Source organism: Anolis carolinensis, chromosome 1, assembly GCF_035594765.1.
Source record: "Anolis carolinensis isolate JA03-04 chromosome 1, rAnoCar3.1.pri, whole genome shotgun sequence".
Taxonomy (NCBI): domain Eukaryota; kingdom Metazoa; phylum Chordata; class Lepidosauria; order Squamata; family Dactyloidae; genus Anolis; species Anolis carolinensis.
In genome coordinates, this window is record NC_085841.1 from 23,162,467 (window position 1) to 23,183,182 (window position 20,716).

General features: G+C 41.0%; 1 long non-coding RNA gene across 1 annotated transcript in view; it reads left to right on the forward strand.

Annotated features, from left to right (window-relative positions):
- Positions 1-20,716, forward strand: part of LOC107982493 (uncharacterized) — a 55,101-nt gene that overhangs the window by 882 nt on the left and 33,503 nt on the right. Inside the window, exon 2 of the long non-coding RNA XR_001730030.2 lies at positions 413-2,084. This is a non-coding gene — a long non-coding RNA (uncharacterized LOC107982493). The remainder of the gene's footprint in view (positions 1-412; positions 2,085-20,716) is intronic.

Sequence of the window (20,716 nt, forward strand, 5' to 3'; positions counted from 1 at the left end):
GTGCTAAATTAAAAAATACAGTAATTTCTACATAGCATTACTGCGTATTGAACTACCTTTTCTGTCAAATTTGTTGTATAACATGATGTTTTGGTGCTTAATTTGTAAAATCATAACCTAATTTGATGTTTAATAGACTTTTCCTTGATCCCTCCTTATTATTCAACATATTCGCTTATCCAACGTTCTGCTGGCCCGTTTATGTTGGATAAGTGAGACTCTACTGTATATACATACATACACATTATATAGAATAAAATTGTATATATAATATGTATAATAAAATTATATATTTTTATTTACATTTATAATAAAATACATATAATACAATAAAATGGTGCTACGTTAAGTTTATCTCTATTTGCTTTTAATTGCTGTATTAATTCCTGGAGCCTTTTTGGTTGAATTCCAGGGCCAGAGAAGCAGATGGGGAAACAGAAGAAGGGCCTGCCTCAGGGGAGCGTGCTTGCTTCATCCATGTTGAACATTTACACCAATGATCAGCCACTGCCAGAAGGGACAGAGAGTGTCATCTATGCTGACGATTGTGCCATCACCACCCAAGCAGGGAGCTCTGAAATGGTAGAACAGAAGCTCCCTGAAGCTTTAGGTGCTCTTACTGCCTCTTACAGGGAAAACCAGCTGATTCCTAATCCATCTAAAACACAGACGTCTAAAACACACACACCTTAAGAACAGACAAGCATCTCCAGCTCTGAGTATCACCTGGGAAGGAATCCCACTGGAGCACTGCAGCACACCCAAATACGTGGGAGTTACCCTGGACCACGTTCTGACCTATAAGAAGCACTGCTTGACTACAAAGCAAATAATGGGAGCAAGAAACAGTATCCTACGAAGGCTGACTGGCACAACATGGGCATCACAACCAGATACAATGAAGACATCTTCCCTTGCGCTTTGCTTCTCTGCTGCTGAATACACCTACCCAGTATGGAACACATCTCACCATGTTACAACAGTGGATGTGGCTCTTAATGAGACATGCCACATAATCACAGGATGCCTACACCCCAAACCACTGGATATATTATACTGCTTATCCGGTATTGCACCAACTGACATCCGCTGGGAAGTAGCAGGCAGTAATGAAAGGAACAAGGCATGGACATCTCCCGTCTATCCTCTGTTTGGATATTAGCCAGCATGCCAACGCCTTAAATCAAGAAATAACTTCCTAAGATCTACAGAGATAATCGCTGAGATGCCTCAGCAAGCAAGAGTCCAAAAGTGGCAGGGTAAAACCCAGAACCTCAAGCCATGGTTGATACCGGATGAGAGACTCCCTCCTGGGCACTTGGAAGGTGCTTAATAGACTACACTCTGGTCCCATGAGATGCAGAACCAGCCTCAAGAAATGGGGCCACTAAATAGAGTCCACAACATGCGAGTGTGGAGAAGAGCAAACCACAGACCACCTATGACAATGCAGCCTGAGCCCTGCCACATGCACAGTGGAGGACCTTCTTATACCAACACCAGAGGCATTCCAAGTGGCCAGCTACTGGTCAAAGCACATTTAGTTTAATGACAAGTTTTTAAATTTGTTTGTGTTTTTAAATACATTACAACTGTGCCCTTGGTTTGCTTCTGACACAATTAATCAATAAATAAACAAATAATATTAAAGCAATTTGACACCACTTGATCTGCCACCGTTCAATGTTATGGGAGTTGTAGTTTGACAAGGCCTTTGGCTGCTGCCTCAATAAACTAGAACTTCTAGGATTCTATAACATTCTGCTGCGTGCAGATAAAAAGTAAATGCAACTAATTTTCCTAACTCTATTTTTTCCGTGTAAAATAATATCACTGAACTTAGTTTTGTTCAAAATACATCGGATGAAGAAAACTACTTGACATCCATTACTAAAAAAACCCCCAAAAAGCATGACAATTCATTGGGTTGCTATAAAGGCTCCTGCATTTTTAACAAAGCATAATCCTGCACCTTTTGAGACCGCCTCGGAAACCTCAGAGTGCACAGACCGGTTTCATTTGCATACAGCCCATGAGGCACCGCAGGAGGACTTCCGACTCGATTTGACAGGGACTATCTTACGGTAAGCACTTGAAAAAGCAGCTTTTGAAAGCGATGCAACTCTTGTTGTTTGTTCGGAGCAAGGCATACGATCAGAGTGGAAGCTTTGAGTAGACATCATAATGTAAAAGGAGGCCGCCCATGAGTTTGGTATGGCTTTGTCCACCAAATCACTGGATTGTTCTTAGTCTGGGACCTATCCCAGCAATTTTTGGAGGCCTGCCGTTGGGCCAATGTCGTACTGCAATAACAGATGTATGCGGGTGGCAGCTGGGTTCCAAGTTCTCTGGGTAAGGGCGAACTATAACTTCCAGATCCACAGTAAATACTTCCCAAACTGGGTGTATATGCACAGTTGGTCATGTTGGGTCTCTGTGCTGGGTTTGGTCTAATGTCAGCTGGGTTCAGTGTTTTGTGGTAAGTAAGTAAGGTTGCAGGTGAACTATTCAGATGGTCATGGGGTTTCTCTATTCCAAGTGCAGTCCCAGTCCATTGTCAGCAGGGGTCACAGTATCAGTGAAGGTACTGCAAATCCCATTATCCGTGGCAAGTTTGGTCCAGATCCATCCTTGGTTGGGTTAACAGTACTCTCTGGATGGAGGTCAGGTGCAATTTCGACAGAAAGGAGGCAACCATGAAAGTGAACAAAATCTGGCCACTAGTATTTTTTAAAACTCTAAAATCAGGACAGTAAATCAAGAATAACACTCTGAAAGCAGGGGAATTCCAGACAGGAAACAATCAACACCTGCCAACAAAGGATTCCCCAGGCAGAAAGCAGCCAGGCTTTGAAGCTGCAAGGCTATTCAATGCTAATAAAGCTTACTAATTGTAACACATCACACTTGCCTCCAACTGACAAGAGTTCTTTCTCCGACCCTGGATATTATTCCATAGAGATAGACAGACAGACAGACAGACAGACAGATAGATAGAAAGACACGCACACACATTCACACACATTCACACACACCACTTGCCTCATTGACAACAGAACCCCTGCTTCCAAGTCCTTGGAAGCAGGTATTTCTGATATAGAACTTCTATAGAAGGCTACAATCTGTTGTAGATGCTGTGAAAAGATCCTTGAGGCTCTCAATCCCTAGAGGCTGTCGCACAAGCTACCTACCAGGCCTAAATGAAGAATCGCTAAATCAACTAAAGGAATATCTCAGACTATTTCAAGAGAATCCATACAGTGACGTGATTATAGCTGCAGGCCAAAAACCATCTACAGCCATAGCTAATGCTAAGAAAGACCGCTGGATAGAGCTGCTTGAGAACCTTGACATGTCCAAGAGTAGCCGAAAAGCCTGGCAATTGCTGAGACACCTGGATAGTGACCCTCTGGTCAACCATGGGCATGCAAACGTAACACCAGACCAGATAGCTCACCAGCTAATTCAGAATGGGAAAACCAACTGCAGCAGAGTAAAGATAAAAATCAACAGGGTGCCAGAACTTGAAACCCACCAGTTGGCATCTCCTCTAAACCTGGAAGAACTCAGAGAAACCATCAAGCGATGTAAAACTGGTAAAGCACCTGACCTAGATGATTTAATGATGGAGCAAGCAAACACTTGGGGCCCAAAGCTGAAAACTGGCTTGTGAAATTCTACAATCAATGCTTGGCACACAAACAGATTCTCAGAGCATGGAGGAAAACTAAGATCATTGCCATTTTAAAACCTGGTAAAGATGCCTCCAGTGCCAGGAACTACCGACCAATCTTCCTCTTATGTCATCTATATAAAGTCTATGAGAGGATGCTATTAAATCGATTAGGACCTGTCATCGAACCCAAGCTTACTGCACAACAAGCAGGTTTCAGGCCAGGGAAAAACTGTACAGGTCAAATTCTTCATCTAACTGAGCATATCGAGGAAGGCTATGAGAAAGGCTGCATTACGGGAACAGTTTTTGTGGACCTTACAGCAGCCTATGACATGGTGCAACATAGAAAAATGCTGCATAAAGTCCACCATATCACCTGGGATTTTGACTTTACAAAAACTGTCCAGACCCTCTGGGAAAACTGCAGCTTCTATGTGGAGTTTCAGGGCAGGAAAAGCAGATGGAGGAGGCAAAAGAATGGTTTACCCCAAGGCAGCGTTCTTGCACCAACCTTGTTTAACATCTTCATGAATGATCAGCCACAACTACCACTCAAAAAGAGTTTTATATATGCCGATGACCTTGGCTTAACAACACAAGCAAAAGATTTTGAAACAGTTGAAAGCCAACTCACGAATGCCTTGAAAGAGAACCACCTGAAGCCTAACCCTGCCAAGACATAAGTGAACCGCGAAGTAGTGAGGGAACACTGTATAATAAAATTATATATATAAACATACACACACACATTATATATAATAAAATTACAGTAGAGTCTCACTTATCCAAGCCTCGCTTATCCAATTTTCTGGATTATCCAAGCCATTTTTGTAGTCAATGTTTTCAATATATCATGATATTTTGGCACTAAATTTGTAAATACAGTAATTACAACATAACATTACTGTGTATTGAACTACTTTTTCTGTCAAATTTGTTGTATAACATGATGTTTTGGTGCTTAATTTGTAAAATCATAACCTAATGTGATGTTTAATAGGCTTTTCCTTAATCCCTCCTTATTATCCAAGATATTCGCTTATCCAAGCTGCTGCCGGCCCGTTTAGCTTGGATAAGTGAGACTCTACTGTATATGTATATGTGTGTGTGTGTGTATATATATATATATATATATATATATATATATATATATATATATACACACATACATATATACACACACACACACACACATAGAATAAAATTGTATATATAATATGTATAATAAAAGTATATATATATATATATATATATATATATATATATATATATATATATATGAGTGATGGCATCACGGGGACTCACAAAATAACAAAAGTACAGGCTCCCCAACCTCAAAATTTGACAACACAACCCATCATCCACGCCTCTAGGTTGATACAACAAAAAGAAACGAAAAATAAAGTCCTAATTAGAGGGAGAGCAATATTTTTTTTTATCCAATTGCTGCCAGTTTAGAGGGCTAATCTCTGCCCACTTGGTTGCCTAGCAACCAAGGGACAGCCAGGTTTCAGTTAGGGGACAGGCAGATTTAGGCCTCACTTAGGTCTCTTCCACAGATTATCTAATTTGCACTGGATTATATAGCTTCTACACAGCTATATAACCCATTTATAATCTTATATTATCTGCTTTGAACTGGATTATCTTGACTCCACACTGCCATATAATCCACTTCAGTGTGCATTTTATATAGCTGTGAAGAAGGGGCCTCATATAATCCAGTTCTAAGCAGATAATATAAGATTAGAAATATACAGTAGAGTCTCACTTATCCAACGTAAACAGGCCAGCAGGATAAGTGAATATGTTGGATAATAAGAAGGGATTCAGGAAAAGCCAATTAAACATCAAATTAGGTAATCGTTATACAAATTAAGCACCAAAACATCATATTATACAACAAATTTGACAGAAAAAGTAGTTTCATGCGCAGTAATGCTATGTAGTATTTACAGTAGAGTCTCACTTATCCAACACTCGCTTATCCAACGTTCTGGATTATCCAACACATTTTTGTAGACAATGCTTTCAAAATATGATATTTTGGTGCTAAATTCATAAATACAGTCATTACTATATAGCATTACTGTGTATTGAACTACTTTTTCTGACAAATTTGTTGTCTAACATGATGTTTTGGTGCTTCATTTGTAAAATCATAACCTAATTTGATGTTTAATAGGCTTTTCCTTAATCCCTTCTTATTATCCAACATATTCGCTTATCCAATGTTCTGCTGGCCCGTTTATGTTGGATAAGTGAGACTCTACTGTATTATATGTATATACATATAATATTGATAATAATATTACAATGTAATACAATACAATACTAATAATTATACAATATAATAATAATAATATATTACATGTAATATTACTAATAATATTACAATATAGTGGTATAATACAATATAGCAAAATATAATGCTAATATTGTGCTATGCTAATAATACAATATATTGTATGTACATATAATTTGTAAGCCTCTCTGAGTCCTCTTCAGGGTGAGATGGGCAGGATATAATTGTAGTAAATAAATACATAAAAAATATTTTGAACCACACTAAGTTCTGTTATATTGGGTTGTTGATATTGGGTTCTGTCATATTGTTTTACATGGAAACAATTCCAGTTGGAAAAAATTGGTTGCATTTACTTTTTATCTGCCTGGAGCCCCTGGTGGCACAGTGTGTTAAAGCGCTGAGTTGCTGAACTTGCAGACCGAAAGGTTGCAGGTTCGAATCCGGGAGGTGGAGTGAGCGCCCACTGTTAGCTCCAGCTTCTGCCAACCTAGCAGTTTGAAAACATGCAAATGTGAATAGATCAATAGGTGAGAAGGTAATGGTGCTCCATGCAGTCATGCCGGCCACATGACCTTGGAGGTGTCTATGGACAACTCTGGCTCTTTGGCTTAGAAATGGAGATGAGTACCAACCTCCAGAGTTATACAACTCGGCCCAGATCTCTTGTTTGTTAACTTCAGAGTATTCTTTGCATATGGGTTTTTTCCCTCAGTTCATGTTTGTTAAAAATGTATAAACCCAATGAATTGACACACTGCTGCAAATCGCTTCACAGAATACTGGGCGACTTGGAAGGCGCTGAACAGACTGTGCTCTGGCAGCACGAGATGCCTTAAGAAATGGGGCTTCGAAGTGGAGTCCACGACATGCGAGTGTGGAGAAGAGCACACCACAGACCACTTACTACAAGGCAGCCTGAGCCCTGCCACATTCACAAGGGAAGACCTGATGGCAACACCAGAGGCACTCCAAGTGGCCAGCTACTGGTCAAAGGACATTTACTATAATGCCAAGTTTTTTAACTTTGTGTTTTTTAAATATATTACATCTGTACCCTCGGTTCGCTTCTGACACTAAACATTGTCATACTTTTTTTTCTTTTGGCAAGGGATCTTCAAGGAGTGTTTGTCAGTCCCATATATAATTCAAACTGCCAGGAACATCAAACTATTTTTTTTCCTGCCACCAATGTATTTTTAACTTCACAAAAAAGGTAAAGGTAAAGGTTTCCCCCTGACATTAAGTCTCATTGTATCCGACTCTGGAGGGTGGTGCTCATCTCCATTTCTAAGCCAAAGAGCCGGCGTTGTCCGTAGAGACCTCCAAGGTCCTGTGGCCAGCATGAATGCATGGAGCTCCATTACCTTCCCGCCAAGACAGTACCTATTGATCTGCTCACATTTGCATGTTTTCGAGCTACTAGGTTGGTAGAAGCTGTGGCTAACAGTGGGAACTCACCCACTTCCTGGATTCAAACTGCCAACCTTTCGGTCTGCAAGTTCAGCAGTTCAGCGCTTTAACCCATTGCGCCACCAGAGGACCCTTAACTTTACTAAGTTCTGTGATACTATTTTACATGGAAACAAATAAGAGTTGGGAGAACAATAGTTTATACCTACTTGTTTTCTGCTCATGGCTGAATGTTATGGAATCCTGGGAATTGTAGTTTACTGAGGCAGCAGCACACTTCGACACAAAAAGCCAAAGGTCTTGTCAAAATACAACTCCCATAGTATTGAACGTTGGCAGATCAAGTGGTGTCAAATTTCATTAATACAGTAATTAAAAACAAATCCCAGATAATCTTAATGTAGCACCATTTTATTGTGGTATACAACTTTGTCTAGATCCATTGTTTGTGGAGTCCAGAGTGCACCTACTTTAATTTTGTCCATGGCTCAATTGTTATGAGGTCCTGCAAATTGTAGTTTACTGAGTCAGCAGCATTCTTAGGCAGAGAAAGCTAAAGGCCTTATCAAACTACGACACCAATGATTCTATAGAATTGGGCTGTGGCAGATCAAGTGGTGTCAAGCTGCATTAATACAGTAATTAAAGGCAAATTAAGACAAACTTAATTTAATGTAGCACAGTTTATTGCATTATTCAACTTGGTGAATGCAGTATTATTTCTTTGATTTTTTTTTTGTACCGGTTGTTTGAGAGTTCCGGTTGTGCAGCTTAACTTAACCAAGAGTGCATCTGTTAAGTTACCCAGGGTTATAAAATATGGTTAAAATTCATGTTTTTTTCCACAAACAAAAACAAACAAACATGCAAACAAACAAAAATAGTTGTTTCTTTTTTAGAAGGTTGCACACATTCCCTTAATTGAGCAGTGGATTTCTGAAGATGTGTCATTGACAGAGAGCTAAAGAATCAGCCTATTTATCTTCCCCTTTGTGAGGAAGGTATTAATAAGAGACAGTTTCTTAGCTATGGTGAAGCTGAAAGGCTCTTATGGGCGAAGCATGCCTTACCACCATCAGCACGTCACCATCTTCCGCTTTGCCCGGACGACCTGATCTGCCCCACTGCCGGCAGCCGCTTTATCAGACCGGGAGACGGTCTTGCTGGTTTGCTGCTTGGGAATTGCCCCGTGCTAACCATCGCCCCGTGAGTCGGGTTGGCGGAAGGCCTACAACATCTGTATCTTGAGTGGATCCTTAGTGGAAATCTCCAGGCACCTTGAGATCTAGAATAAGGGAAGGGGAGTGAGTGCAATAGACCGGAGTTACAGAAAGCTTAAGACCTCAGTTTTCACATAGGAAGATAGATCACACAGGAGACAAGAGGTGAAGTATAGGATATTTTATAGGAAGGAACTTGGTTAGTAAGAAGAGTTGTAAGTTCTGGGATGGTTGTTGAAGGTTTTGAATATAACAGCAATTTACTTGATGGTAGGAGGTAGGTGTTGAGAGGGAAAGTTAAGAAAAGCTAAGGAAAGTTGATTGAAGGAAAGAGATAGAGTAAGATTAGTGAGAAAAAGAGATTGGATAGGAAAGAAAATCAAGAAGGCTCATGGATTACCAAGAGACTTATAGAAATATTGAACTATAATATATGTGAACTGTTAGAATAGTCAATATGGAACTGCTAAGTTGTGTGTTTTATTTTTAAGACATTTTAAGTATTTGTTCTGTTATGCATCTTAATTCTATAATTTGTACTGTGTTTTAATTGTATACAGTAGAGTCTCACTTATCCAACATTCGTTTATCCAATGTTCTGGATTATCCAACGCATTTTTGTAGTCAATGTTTTCAATATATTGTGATATTTTGGTGCTAAATTCGTAAATACACTAATTACAACATAACATTACTGCGTATTGAACTACTTTTTCTGTCAAATTTGTTGTATAAAATGATGTTTTGGTGCTTAATTTGTAAAATCATAACCTAATTTGGTGTTTAATAGGCTTCTCCTTAATCTCTCCTTATTATCCAACATATTTGCTTATCCAACATTCTGCCGGCCCGTCTATGTTGGATAAGTGAGTCTCTACTGTACTTGTTCTCAGGGCTTTGTCCCCATGTAAGCCGCCCCAAGTCCTTTCAGGGAGGTGAAGGGGGAGGGTTTATAAGAAATACATCATCATCATCATCATCATCATCATCATCATCATCATCATCATCATCATTATCCAGAATTCCAAAATCCAGAATATTCCATATTTTCCACATAATACTAACAACTTTGATTTCTGGTGGTTTAAGGAAAACAAAGTTTGCTTCATGCACAAAATTATTGAAATAGTGATAAAATTACCTTCAGGCTATGGGCATAAAGTGTTTTTGAAAAATAAAGCAATTCTTTGTTTATTTACAACAACATTTATAACATTTATACCCCGCCCTTCTCACCCGAGGGGACTCAGGGCTCCAAGACATCTCATGGTGTATGTGAAAGTATTCCTAAATCCAAAAAGATAAAAAATAAATCTGGAATATAAAACATTTATGGTCCCAAGCATATCAGAGGGATAGGCAGCCTGTATTTCAATATCATTAGCTATACAATTTTTATTCTCATTTGAGCATTTTCATGCATTCTCTTTAGTTTTGGAATTTCTGATCAATATCTCAGTCTAACTCACTATCATATATTATCTACATGCTTAAGGATTATTTTAGCTATGAGAAGTATGGTCCTTGCTATGAGAAGTATGGGAGAGAGGAATGCATTTGTGTGCGTTAGAAAGAAAAACCCTTTGGTTTGCCATGTGTGGCAATGCATTCATCACTGGCATGTTGCTTATATAAACAAAAGCAAAATTCACTGGGAGGTGCAGAGCTGGACTCTAGCATTGTATCTTTTTTATGTCAAGAATCTGAGTTCATGATTCACATAAAATTACGATTAAGCCTACCATGTGCTCCCCATTTTAATGAGAGTCACTGCGGCAGAGTTGAAGATTAACTATACACTCTTGCGAGCTGTTTCTCCAACAGTGGATCAATTTACATTTTTGAGCAGGAACAGTTATCCCAAGGTGACTATATAATTACACCATAGAAATAGAGTTGGAAGTGACTACAGGGGCCACCCAGTCCCAACCCATTCTGCTATGCAGGAACACACAATCAAAGCACCCCTGACAGAAGGCCATCCAGCCTCCGCTTAAAAGCCTCCAGACAAAGAGACTCCACCACATGATAAAGGTGACCTGAAGAAAGGGAACCTGTGACATAAAGCCAAACTTGCCACATGCTGGAATATTGTGTCCAGTTATGGGCATCACAGATCAAGATCAAGTCTAGACAAAGGCACCCAAGATGGTCTAGAAACTACGTCTTATGAGGAATAATTAAGGAGTTGGGAATTTTTAACTTGGGGAAAGGAAGACAGATAATATGATACCCATCTTTACATAACTAAAAGATGTCGCTGCTGCTGCTCCAGGGACTGGAACACAAGTCAGTAGATCTGAATTACAAGGAATTCCACCTAAATGTTAGGAAGAACTTCCTGAAAGAAAAAGTTGTTCCACAGTGGAATAGATATGCTTGGAAGATGGCAGACCTTCCTTCTTTGGAGAACTTAGAATCATAGAATCATAGAATAGTAGAGTTGGAAGAGACCTCATGGGCCATCTAGTCCAACCCCACGCTAAGAAGCAGGAAATCGCATTCAAAGCACCCCCGACAGATGGCCATTCAGCCTCTGCTTAAAAGCCTCCAAAGAAGGAGCCTCCACCACAGCCCGGGGGAGAGAGTTCCACTGTCGAACAGCCCTCACAGTGAGGAAGTTCTTCCTGATGTTCAGGTGGAATCTCCTTTCCTGTAGTTTGAAGCCATTGTTCCGCGTCCTAGTCTCCAGGACAGCAGAAAACAAGCTTGCTCCCTCCTCCCTATGACTTCCCTTCACGTATTTGTACATGGCTATCATGTCTCCTCTCGGCCTTCTCTTCTGCAGGCTAAACATGCCCAGCTCTTTAAGCCGCTCCTCATAGGGCTTGTTCTCCTGACCCTTAATCATTTTAGTTGCCCTCCTCTGGACGCTTTCCAGCTTGTCAACATCTCCCTTCAACTGCGGTGCCCAAAATTGGACACAGTATTCCAGGTGTGGTCTGACCAAGGCAGAATAGAGGGGTAGCATGACTTCCCTGGATCTAAACAGTCTGGATGGTCACCTCTCAGGAGTGTTTTCATTGTGCATTCCTGCATGGCAGGGAGGTTGGTCGATATGATTCCATAATATGACATGCTCATTGGCCTGTATCAACCTCAACCCTCATAATCACAGTGAAAGAGAAGACAATAACTTCTCTTTGCTCTGGGAGAGGAGTGAGTAACCGCAAGGGAAGTAAGGGCCAGTTCCTCTAGATCCCTCTCTGGATCACAAACACACACCCATTGAGCCCAAATACTTCTCTCTTCCTTTCCAATCCCTCTCAAAATATGCCAAGTTTTTTAGATTGGGGAGTGGACTGTCCTGAGGACAGGGACATCATTGCTGTAAAAGTCACCCTTCTGCCGCTTCCAGCTGTAATGGGGATTAAAAACAGATGCAATCAGTCTGAAGTTTGCAAAAAGTCTGGAGAAATCAGTTCAAAACTTCCCCTATGGCTGAGGTGGGAAGCATATGGCCTGGAGGCCACCTGCACCCCAAGGGCCATTTTTGTGGCTCCCAGGAGTCAAACATTATTTTTGCTTTGATGTGCCTTAAAAAGATTTCCCATCACACGTGGAACTTTCCTGGATCACCATGGGAACAAAATGAAATTTTGCAAACTTTTTGTAAAACTTTTTTTTAAGCTACAGAAGCCCTGCTATATACTGTGAGGATAGGTATATGAATTCTTTTTTAAGAGAGTAGGTACACATGCATCCTTCCAAGATCTCCTGGAGGGTTGATATGGTCGCCTATTCTTCCACAAATATTTGCTCCTGCCCGAAGAGAAGCAGAAATCTCTTGGTCCTCTTGTGTGTCTTTATGGTCTGTCTCTGCTGGCAGGATCTAGAGATTCCTAGAGAGAGAGCCTTTATAGGAATCCCTAAGTTCTCAATGCAATGCTATGGTGGCAACCTTCCAGCAGAGAACTTGGAGATTCCTAGAACAATATTGTTCCAAGTACTGTATAAAAATATCAGTGTTATGACTTCCGGTTTTATACTTTTGTTGGGGTCTTATGCCCCAAACTCCAACAAATATGAAGGGCTGACTGTAGGAGTTGGGAGCCTCAATGAATTAACTCAGAGCTTTAGTTTGAAATTTAAAGTAGCTATTCTAGGTGTTGAATTTGTTTTAGAGGGTAAGGTTGAATGCCTCAGTTAGTCCCATTAAAGCTCATGCTAAACACCCAGTTTCTTCTGATATGGAAGCTATCCATTTCCGCTGCCACGTAGGCTTTGTGTTGCACAATCCCGTTGGAGCTGCCCAGGGTCAATGTTCTGGGGAAATGATTGGCACCTGGCTTCACACATAAGCTCCATATAGAGAGGCCTGTTTAACATCTCCCTTCTTGAGAAATTCATGTTTATGTTAGGAACCGTAGGCTTACCCGTTCTTTGCGAGGAGCAGCTCTGTGGAATTTGGGAGCACTCATGCAGCCTCAGGGTATTGGCACTCTGCGCACCCAAATCTTGTTATTTGTTAACAGGATTACTTTAAGGAGCCGCCATGCCCATACACTCAATCTTTTCTTACAGAGCAAAGCATAAGCCCTCTTTCCAGGCAAACATGCTAACTTGCAGTGACGGGTGCTGTGTGCTCCCCTCTGTCAGAACCAGTGCCTCTGATGCCAAATCCACTTACTTGGCTCCTCTTTTGTTTTTCCAAGCAGTTGGATCAGACCATCCAAGATCAAAAGACTGAACTTCAAAAGGCAACGCAGACGTTTCACTTCAGATGTATGTCTTTCAACTGACGCATATTTATACTGCCTTCCTTATATTCTTCCTTTCGAATAATTCCAAATCAAAGATGGATTCAGAAACCTGCCCCTCCCAACACAGCTGTCAAATTTTAGCTGCACCACATAATTTCATTGAAACGAGGGTTGCCAACTCTTCACCTACACTTGGCAGCTGTGCCTTTTGCAGCAGTGTCTGATACACTTCATCGGCAGAAGATGGTCTTTAGCTTCATATCACCAAGAGCTTTTCTACAGATAAAATTGTTTTTAAAGGCTCAAAAGCAAGCCATGCCTGGGTCAGTTGGCAACCCTATGAGGAATGCATGGTTTTGAAATACAAATGACACAATGAGATTGGAATGAAAGCCATTGAGTTTTGAAGTGACCTTGTAATGGGAATTGAGTGGGATGATGTGATAGGAGGGACTGAAGTGAGATAAATGCCCTCTGTATGTATAGCAGCAAATTCTGCAAAGAGGAATGCTCAAAACAGCTTCATTTTAGCTAACTATCAATTCAAGGGCTAGCATTTACTAGATTTTCCCATTTCTGTGAAGAGCTGGCCAAATTTTGCCTCTAGAGAAGCAATAAATTGATGCTTCTTCTCCCAATTTTTGTCAGATTAAGTAGCTTGCTAACAAGTATCCTTTATTTGTCAAAATAACTGCAATTTTGACTTGTATAATTGCATCATTGTCTAACCAAATCCATATGATTAGGGCTAAATAGAGTTCAAAGCAAATCAAAATCAAGTGACAAAAAGAGGGTGGGAATCAGCCATGGAAATGTCTCCTCTGTGTGTCATAGAGGCCCTTGACTCTCTCTTGACAAGCCCACAGGGAAGTTGAGTCCTTAGTTCCAAAAATCAAGCATTGTTTGGCTGAAATAGTGATGATCATGGTTTGACCCTGAGCCAGCTGCCTTTCCACAATTGTAGCATTTGGAGGATGAGGTTGTTTTGCTTTCAACGCCCCGAGTTTGGAGATTGGAGCAAGAGCTACAAGGCTGACTCAGTCTGATATGAACAGCATGTGCTATGCATCTAATTACAGCTCACATAACAAAAGCTGAAGAGTATACACTACAGACTCTTCCAAATGGGACAAAACAATTATTATTATTATTATTATTATCATCATCATCATCATCATCATCATCATCATCATCATCAGTGTTGTCGTTGTCCATTTATGTCCTACATTTCTTCCAAAATGGAAGTCAAGGTGGCCTGCAACACTTTAAAAGAATACAAGCTAAAAATAAAACCAAATCAATTAAGGCCTAAACATAAAATTAAAGTATAAATATAAGATTTGAAAATCAAGCAATAAATATTTAAAAGATTTTTAAAAACATGACAATTTCATGGTAGGCGATCTCTTCTTTCACGGACTCAAACCCCTTTGTCAGATGCATCCATGAAACCTAGTTTCAAATAAAAGACTGTTGGGTCATTGAAGCCTTTGTTCCTGTAATTCTTGTTTTCAGGTTTTCTTTAAAAATCCAAAAAGCATTTCTGGACTTTGACACATATAGACGATACTGTGTCCAGTTCTGAGCACCACAATTCAAGATAAATATTGGTGAGCTGGAATGTGTCCAGGATGGGTGATCAAAATGACCAAAGGTCTGCAAATGCGGCCCTCTGAGGAATGGTGGAGGGATCTAGGGATTTTGAGTTTGGAGAAGAGAAGGCTGAGAGGAGACATGGCAGCCATGTTTAAATATTGGAAAGGATGTCACAGTGAGGAGGGGGACATACTTGTTTTCTGCTGCTCCAGGGGCTAGGACACAGAGCAATGGATCCAAATTGAAGTAAGACATTCCTCCTATGCTTTAGGAAGAACTTCCTAGTGGTAAGGCCTGTTTGGCAGTGGAATATGCTTCCTGGGCGTGTGCTGGAGTCTCCTTCTCCTGAAGTTTTTCAGAAGAGCTAGGAAGACTAGTTGTCAGAAGTGCTTTTGTTGTGATTTTCAGCAGAGATAGCAGGTTCGTGCCCAGTAACTTCTGCTAAACCAGCTAGGCTAGGACACTGGATGAGGCACTCAGGGACTGAAGGCAAAAGACAGAGGTTTATTACAGTTTGGCCAAAATGGATGCAAGTACAGAGTCTGAACTCTAAAACGTACAAGCATACCAACACAGAGAAATACATGACATTAAATACGTTTTGACAGCTGTTCTGATTTCCTGCTCCTCCCCCAGATTGGCAGAGAAAAGGAGCTGGCTAGGATCCGCGCTGTGTTTGGCCAAGGGTTTCCTCCACGTCACAGGCAAGAGAAGGGCTTCATTCCCTCTCATGGGAAGAAGAGGAGCTGTTCATTGGTAGGTTTAAAGGTCTAGTCCAGGCATGGGCAAACTTTGGCCCTCCAGGTGTTTTGGACTCCAACTCCCACAATTCCTACCAGCTGGTAGGCTGTTCGGAATTGAAGTCCAAAACAACGGGAGGGCCAAAATTTGCCCATGCCTGGTCTAGACCGTGGTGGGAATGCCCTCGTAAAGGATGTGAAGTTGAGGAATGCGATGATGTGGGTATGCAGATGTATCCGTGATTGACTTAATGTCAACAAGCCAGTAAATATACAAATACTTATGAAAACTTGTTATTTATTCTTTTATTGCATCCCAAGTCTATCATTATACTGAATACTATGCTGTTTTTTCACATAAGTATTTGGCTTGTTCTCTGGTTGGCGAAACTTTGGGTGAATCAAGACTTGGTAAAGACACTCTGCTAACTGGGTTGTTGTATGTCTTTCAGGCTGTGTGGCCATGTTCCAGAAGTATTCTCTCCTGATGTTTCGCCCACATCTATGTCAGGCATCTTCAGAGGTTGTCCATACCTCACAACCTCTGAGGATGCCTGCCATAGATGTGGGCGAAACGTCAGGAGAGAATACTTCTGGAACATGGTCACACAGCCCGAAAGACATACAACAGCCCTGTGATCCCGGCCATGATAGCCTTCGACAACACTCTGCTAACTAATACCTCCTGACGGATTTACTCCTCTCCATGGGATTTGCCTAATCTCTGTTTACTGCCATTTGAGGAACCAACAATATGTCATGTCTCAGTTCTGTGTTCACCATCTCCCAGCATCTTCCTCTTGTGAAACGCAAAGCATGGAGGAAACTTAGGACTTCATCGGATGAAGATGGGGAAAGCAGGGGGAAGCGTCTTCTTTGTGTGTGAAATTGTCACGTGCTGTCTTAGAGAATTTCCTTACCCCCATCACACAGGATTGCTTCCTCCCAGCTCAACCACCCGCTTAGAGGAGACAGGAGGCATCACCCTTAAGGCAGACACCATTCCTCTCCATGGGCTTCTATCCTTTTCCTGCCAATCTCCTTACTCCCAAGGAGACAGGAGGCATCACTTCCTTCTCTCTGCTCCTCTCCCCTCCTCCCAATCTCATTACTCTCAATTGCAGAAGTTCAAAAGAAAGCTGAAAAGCTAGCAGTAGCACTATTTCGAAAGCCAAGATTACAATGAATAAGAAATGACAGGAAAAAGTGGTGATTCCTTGAAATGTTGGCATTTCTCATGATTAAATTAATTTTGAAAAAAAAATTACCATGCCAGGCTCATAAAGCAGGATTTGGGGAGAGTAATGTCAGTGCTTGGTAGGAGACCACCCATAGGAACGCCCCTTACTCCACGTCACTGAAGTGATTAAACACGTGCAAATTTGACAGATCTCATCCCACGTGTCCCCCCCCTCCCGTTTTCTCATGTTCCCACTCAATTTATGATCTCAGAAGACAATTTCTCCGCATCTCCTGTCCTTGATGAAGCATCATGGATAACAGGTAGAGATGTCTATCTGCAGTGTTTGATGTTTCATTAGGTAATGGTTAAGAAATGAGGCAGTCCCTAGTTTTCCAGGCCCCGTGGCTTACATGGAGGTCCCAAATTGGATGAAAGCTGTAGTATTCATTGTGCACAAATAGCTTCTCACCAGAGAACAAGACATCTTCTCCCTACCTTGCATTCATGTATGTGCTTGTTGCAATTAGTAGACCAGAAAGTCCCAGGGTGTGTTCCTATACTTTCTGATTTTGATTTGGAGATACATACTTATTTTCTTTGTCCCACAATGTTTTCTATCAGCTGCTGCCACAATCAGGGACATTTTATATCAGCTCCCCAGTTTGGTTTATGTTAACCAAAGATAAAAATGGAAAAGAAGATGAATACAAGGGGGGGGGGGGGAGAGTGAGAAAATGAGAAAGAATTTGGGACATGTTAAAAGCAACTAAAAAAATGGGATGATGGAGGATGAAATGGGTCTGTCCCGGACATATGGGGACATTTGTATTGGGTGGAGGTAAAGGGGTTCAGTTCTGATTTAGACCACTTTGGGAAGGCAAAGGTTTAAAGTCTTTTTCTGCCCTTTCTCTCTGCCCCACTTTGATACTGGTAATATCAAAAATAATACATGGTACAAATTCACAATATTAAAAGCATGCCTTGTTGTCAGGCTCACTTCAAAGGACCAGTCTGAACGCAGATCAAAGATAGCTGCTCTCAAATCCAATCTTTATTGAAGAATACATGACTTTGGAAAAGTCGAGAATGACCTAATGTTTACATACATTCAATTTTATCACTTCTGATGCAACGTAATACCACACGCAAATATCATCATCAAATCCCACCCTCTGGATCACATTACTACCATTCCCACACTATATCAGTTATAATTGTTTATACTTCCAACCCTGAGTTCCCAGGCTCATTTTATCTTCTCCCGCCAGGTGCTTGCAGGGTTATTTATGTTATGTTATGAAGCCAGATTCAGGGCTTGGAAATTCAGCCCTGGGATTTGGCTCCATGACATGGCGCCCTCGTTTTCTTCGTCCTCCTCTTCGGTTCTTCTTTCATCATAATCCTGAAACAAATCAAACAATAACTCTATGTGTCCATTTTGTCCAAAGTCCCCATGTATTTTTTCAGCAAGCTGCGATGGAATACTGGGTGTATTTTCCCTAAACTTTTTGGCAATGCCAACTGGAAAGTTACTTCATTGATAACACCCTGTATTCTGAATGGTCCAATATATTTGGGGCCCAATTTTCTCGAAGGTAGCCCCAATTTGATGTTTTGGGTACTTAACCACACTAGATCTCCTTTATCCAGTTTATCGCCTTCCACCCTCTTTCTGTCTGCGAACGCTTTATACTTTTTGTGTGCTTCCTTTAAGGATGCAGTCACTTGACTCCAGCATTCTAGCATTTGCGTTTTCCATTTCCCTGCCTCTGTTTCCTCATTCTCTGTCCATCTTGGCAACTGGGGCAAAGGCTGTATTTCATACCCGTAAACCACTTCAAAGGGGGTTTTATTTGTTGCTGAATGTATAGTCGAATTAAAAGCTAGTTCTGCAAAAGCCAACCACCTAGACCAGTCATTTTGTCTCATGTTAGAGTACATTCGAAGGAACTGCCCAAGTGTCTGCTGAGTACGTTCTACCGCCCCGTTTGTCATGGGGTGAAAAGCAGAACTTAGACTCCTTTCTGCTCCTAGCATTTCCAAGAATTTTTCCCAAAATTTTGCTGTGAATTGTACTCCTCTGTCACTGACCACTCTACTGGGACATCCATGCAGTTTGTAAATGTGGTTTATGTACAATTCAGCTAGTTTCTCGGCTGATGGTAGTTTCGTCAGTGCTATAAAGTGGGCCTGTTTAGAAAACAGGTCTAATACTGTCCAAATATAACGATGTCCTTTGCTAACCGGTAGTTCCCCCACAAAGTCCATAGCTACACATTCCCAAGGTCTGGTAGGTTCTGCTACTGTTTGTAGTAATCCCATTGGCTTCCCTCCTCTCGATTTATTTCTGGCACAATCATCACATTGAACAACATGATTCTTTATGTCCTTCCTCATCCCTGGCCACCAGCAATGTTTTGCTATTGCCTTTGTTGTTTTTGTAATTCCTGTATGACCAGCGCTCTGGTTATTGTGAAAACGATGCAAAATCTTAATCCTTAATGTTGCTGGGATATACAGTTTCTTGTTCACAAACCAAAATCCCCCCTTCTGCTCCCCCTTTTCTGCGTTGGATGCGATCCACTGATCTCCATCATAAGACTGTTTCAGTTCGTTTCCCCAATTATCTTCCCCGTCGAGTTCAACAATAGCAGTGTTCTCCTTTTGGGTTTGCGCTCTTGTCCTGACAGCTAAGCCCCATTGTTTATCAGAGAATATTGTTCCCTCTTTTGCTGTGGTTATGCCTCCGTGTTGAGGCATGCGTGAAAGAGCATCTGCCAAGACATTCTGCTTCCCTTGAAAAAACTTTAATTGGAAATCGAACCTGCTGAAGTATTGCGCCCATCTAATTTGTTTGGGGGACAATTTTCGAGGAGACTTTAAATACTGGAGGTTCTTATGGTCAGACCAAATTTCAAATGGGATTCCGCTTCCTTCGAGGAAGTGTCGCCAGCATTCTAAGGCTTTTAATATGGCTAATGCCTCTTTTTCCCATATTGGCCAACATTTTTCAGTTTCGCTGAACTTCCGGGACAAATATCCGCAGGGTTTTAAGTTCCCATTTTGATCTTTTTGCAATAGTACTGCCCCGTACGCGCAGTCTGAGGCATCGCAATGGATTATGAAAGGGCTCCTGATATCGGGGTGTTTTAGGATGGGTCCTTCTGTGAAGCATTCTTTTAGGGTTTCAAATGCCTTTTGGCATTCTGACGTCCAACCCAGTTTGGCGCCAGGAGCTTTTACTTTTGCTGTCTCCCCTTTCCCTTTTGTTTTTAAAAGTTCAGTAAGGGGTGCGGTTATTTGCGCGAAGCCTTTTATGAAGGATCTATAAAAATTTGCAAACCCCAGAAATGATTGCAATTGCCTCCTTGTTTGAGGCACTCCCCATTCTTTCACATCTGATACTTTAGCTGGATCCATAGCTAACCCTTCTGGAGATATCCGATACCCCAGAAAGTCAATTTGAGTTTTATTGAATTCACATTTGGACAGTTTTGCGTACAGCTTTGCTTCTCTTAGTCTCTGCAAAACTTCCCGGACCAATTTTACGTGCTTTTCCTTATCTTCGCTCACAATCAAGATATCATCAAGAAATATGAATACCCCTCTGTACAACAATGGGTGTAGTATTTCGTTTATAAGCTGCATAAAGCAGCCGCCTCCATTTTTTAATCCGAAAGGTAAAATTTTATATTCAAAATGGCCGAATGCGCAGGAAAATGCAGTTTTCCAAGTATCCTCCGGTTTAATTCTTAATTTATGATATGCTTCAATTAAATCCAGTTTGGTAAATATGCTCCCTTTCTTCAATACGGTAATTAAATCCTTTACTAAGGGCATAGGGTATTTATTGTCCTTCGTAATTGCATTTAAATTTCGA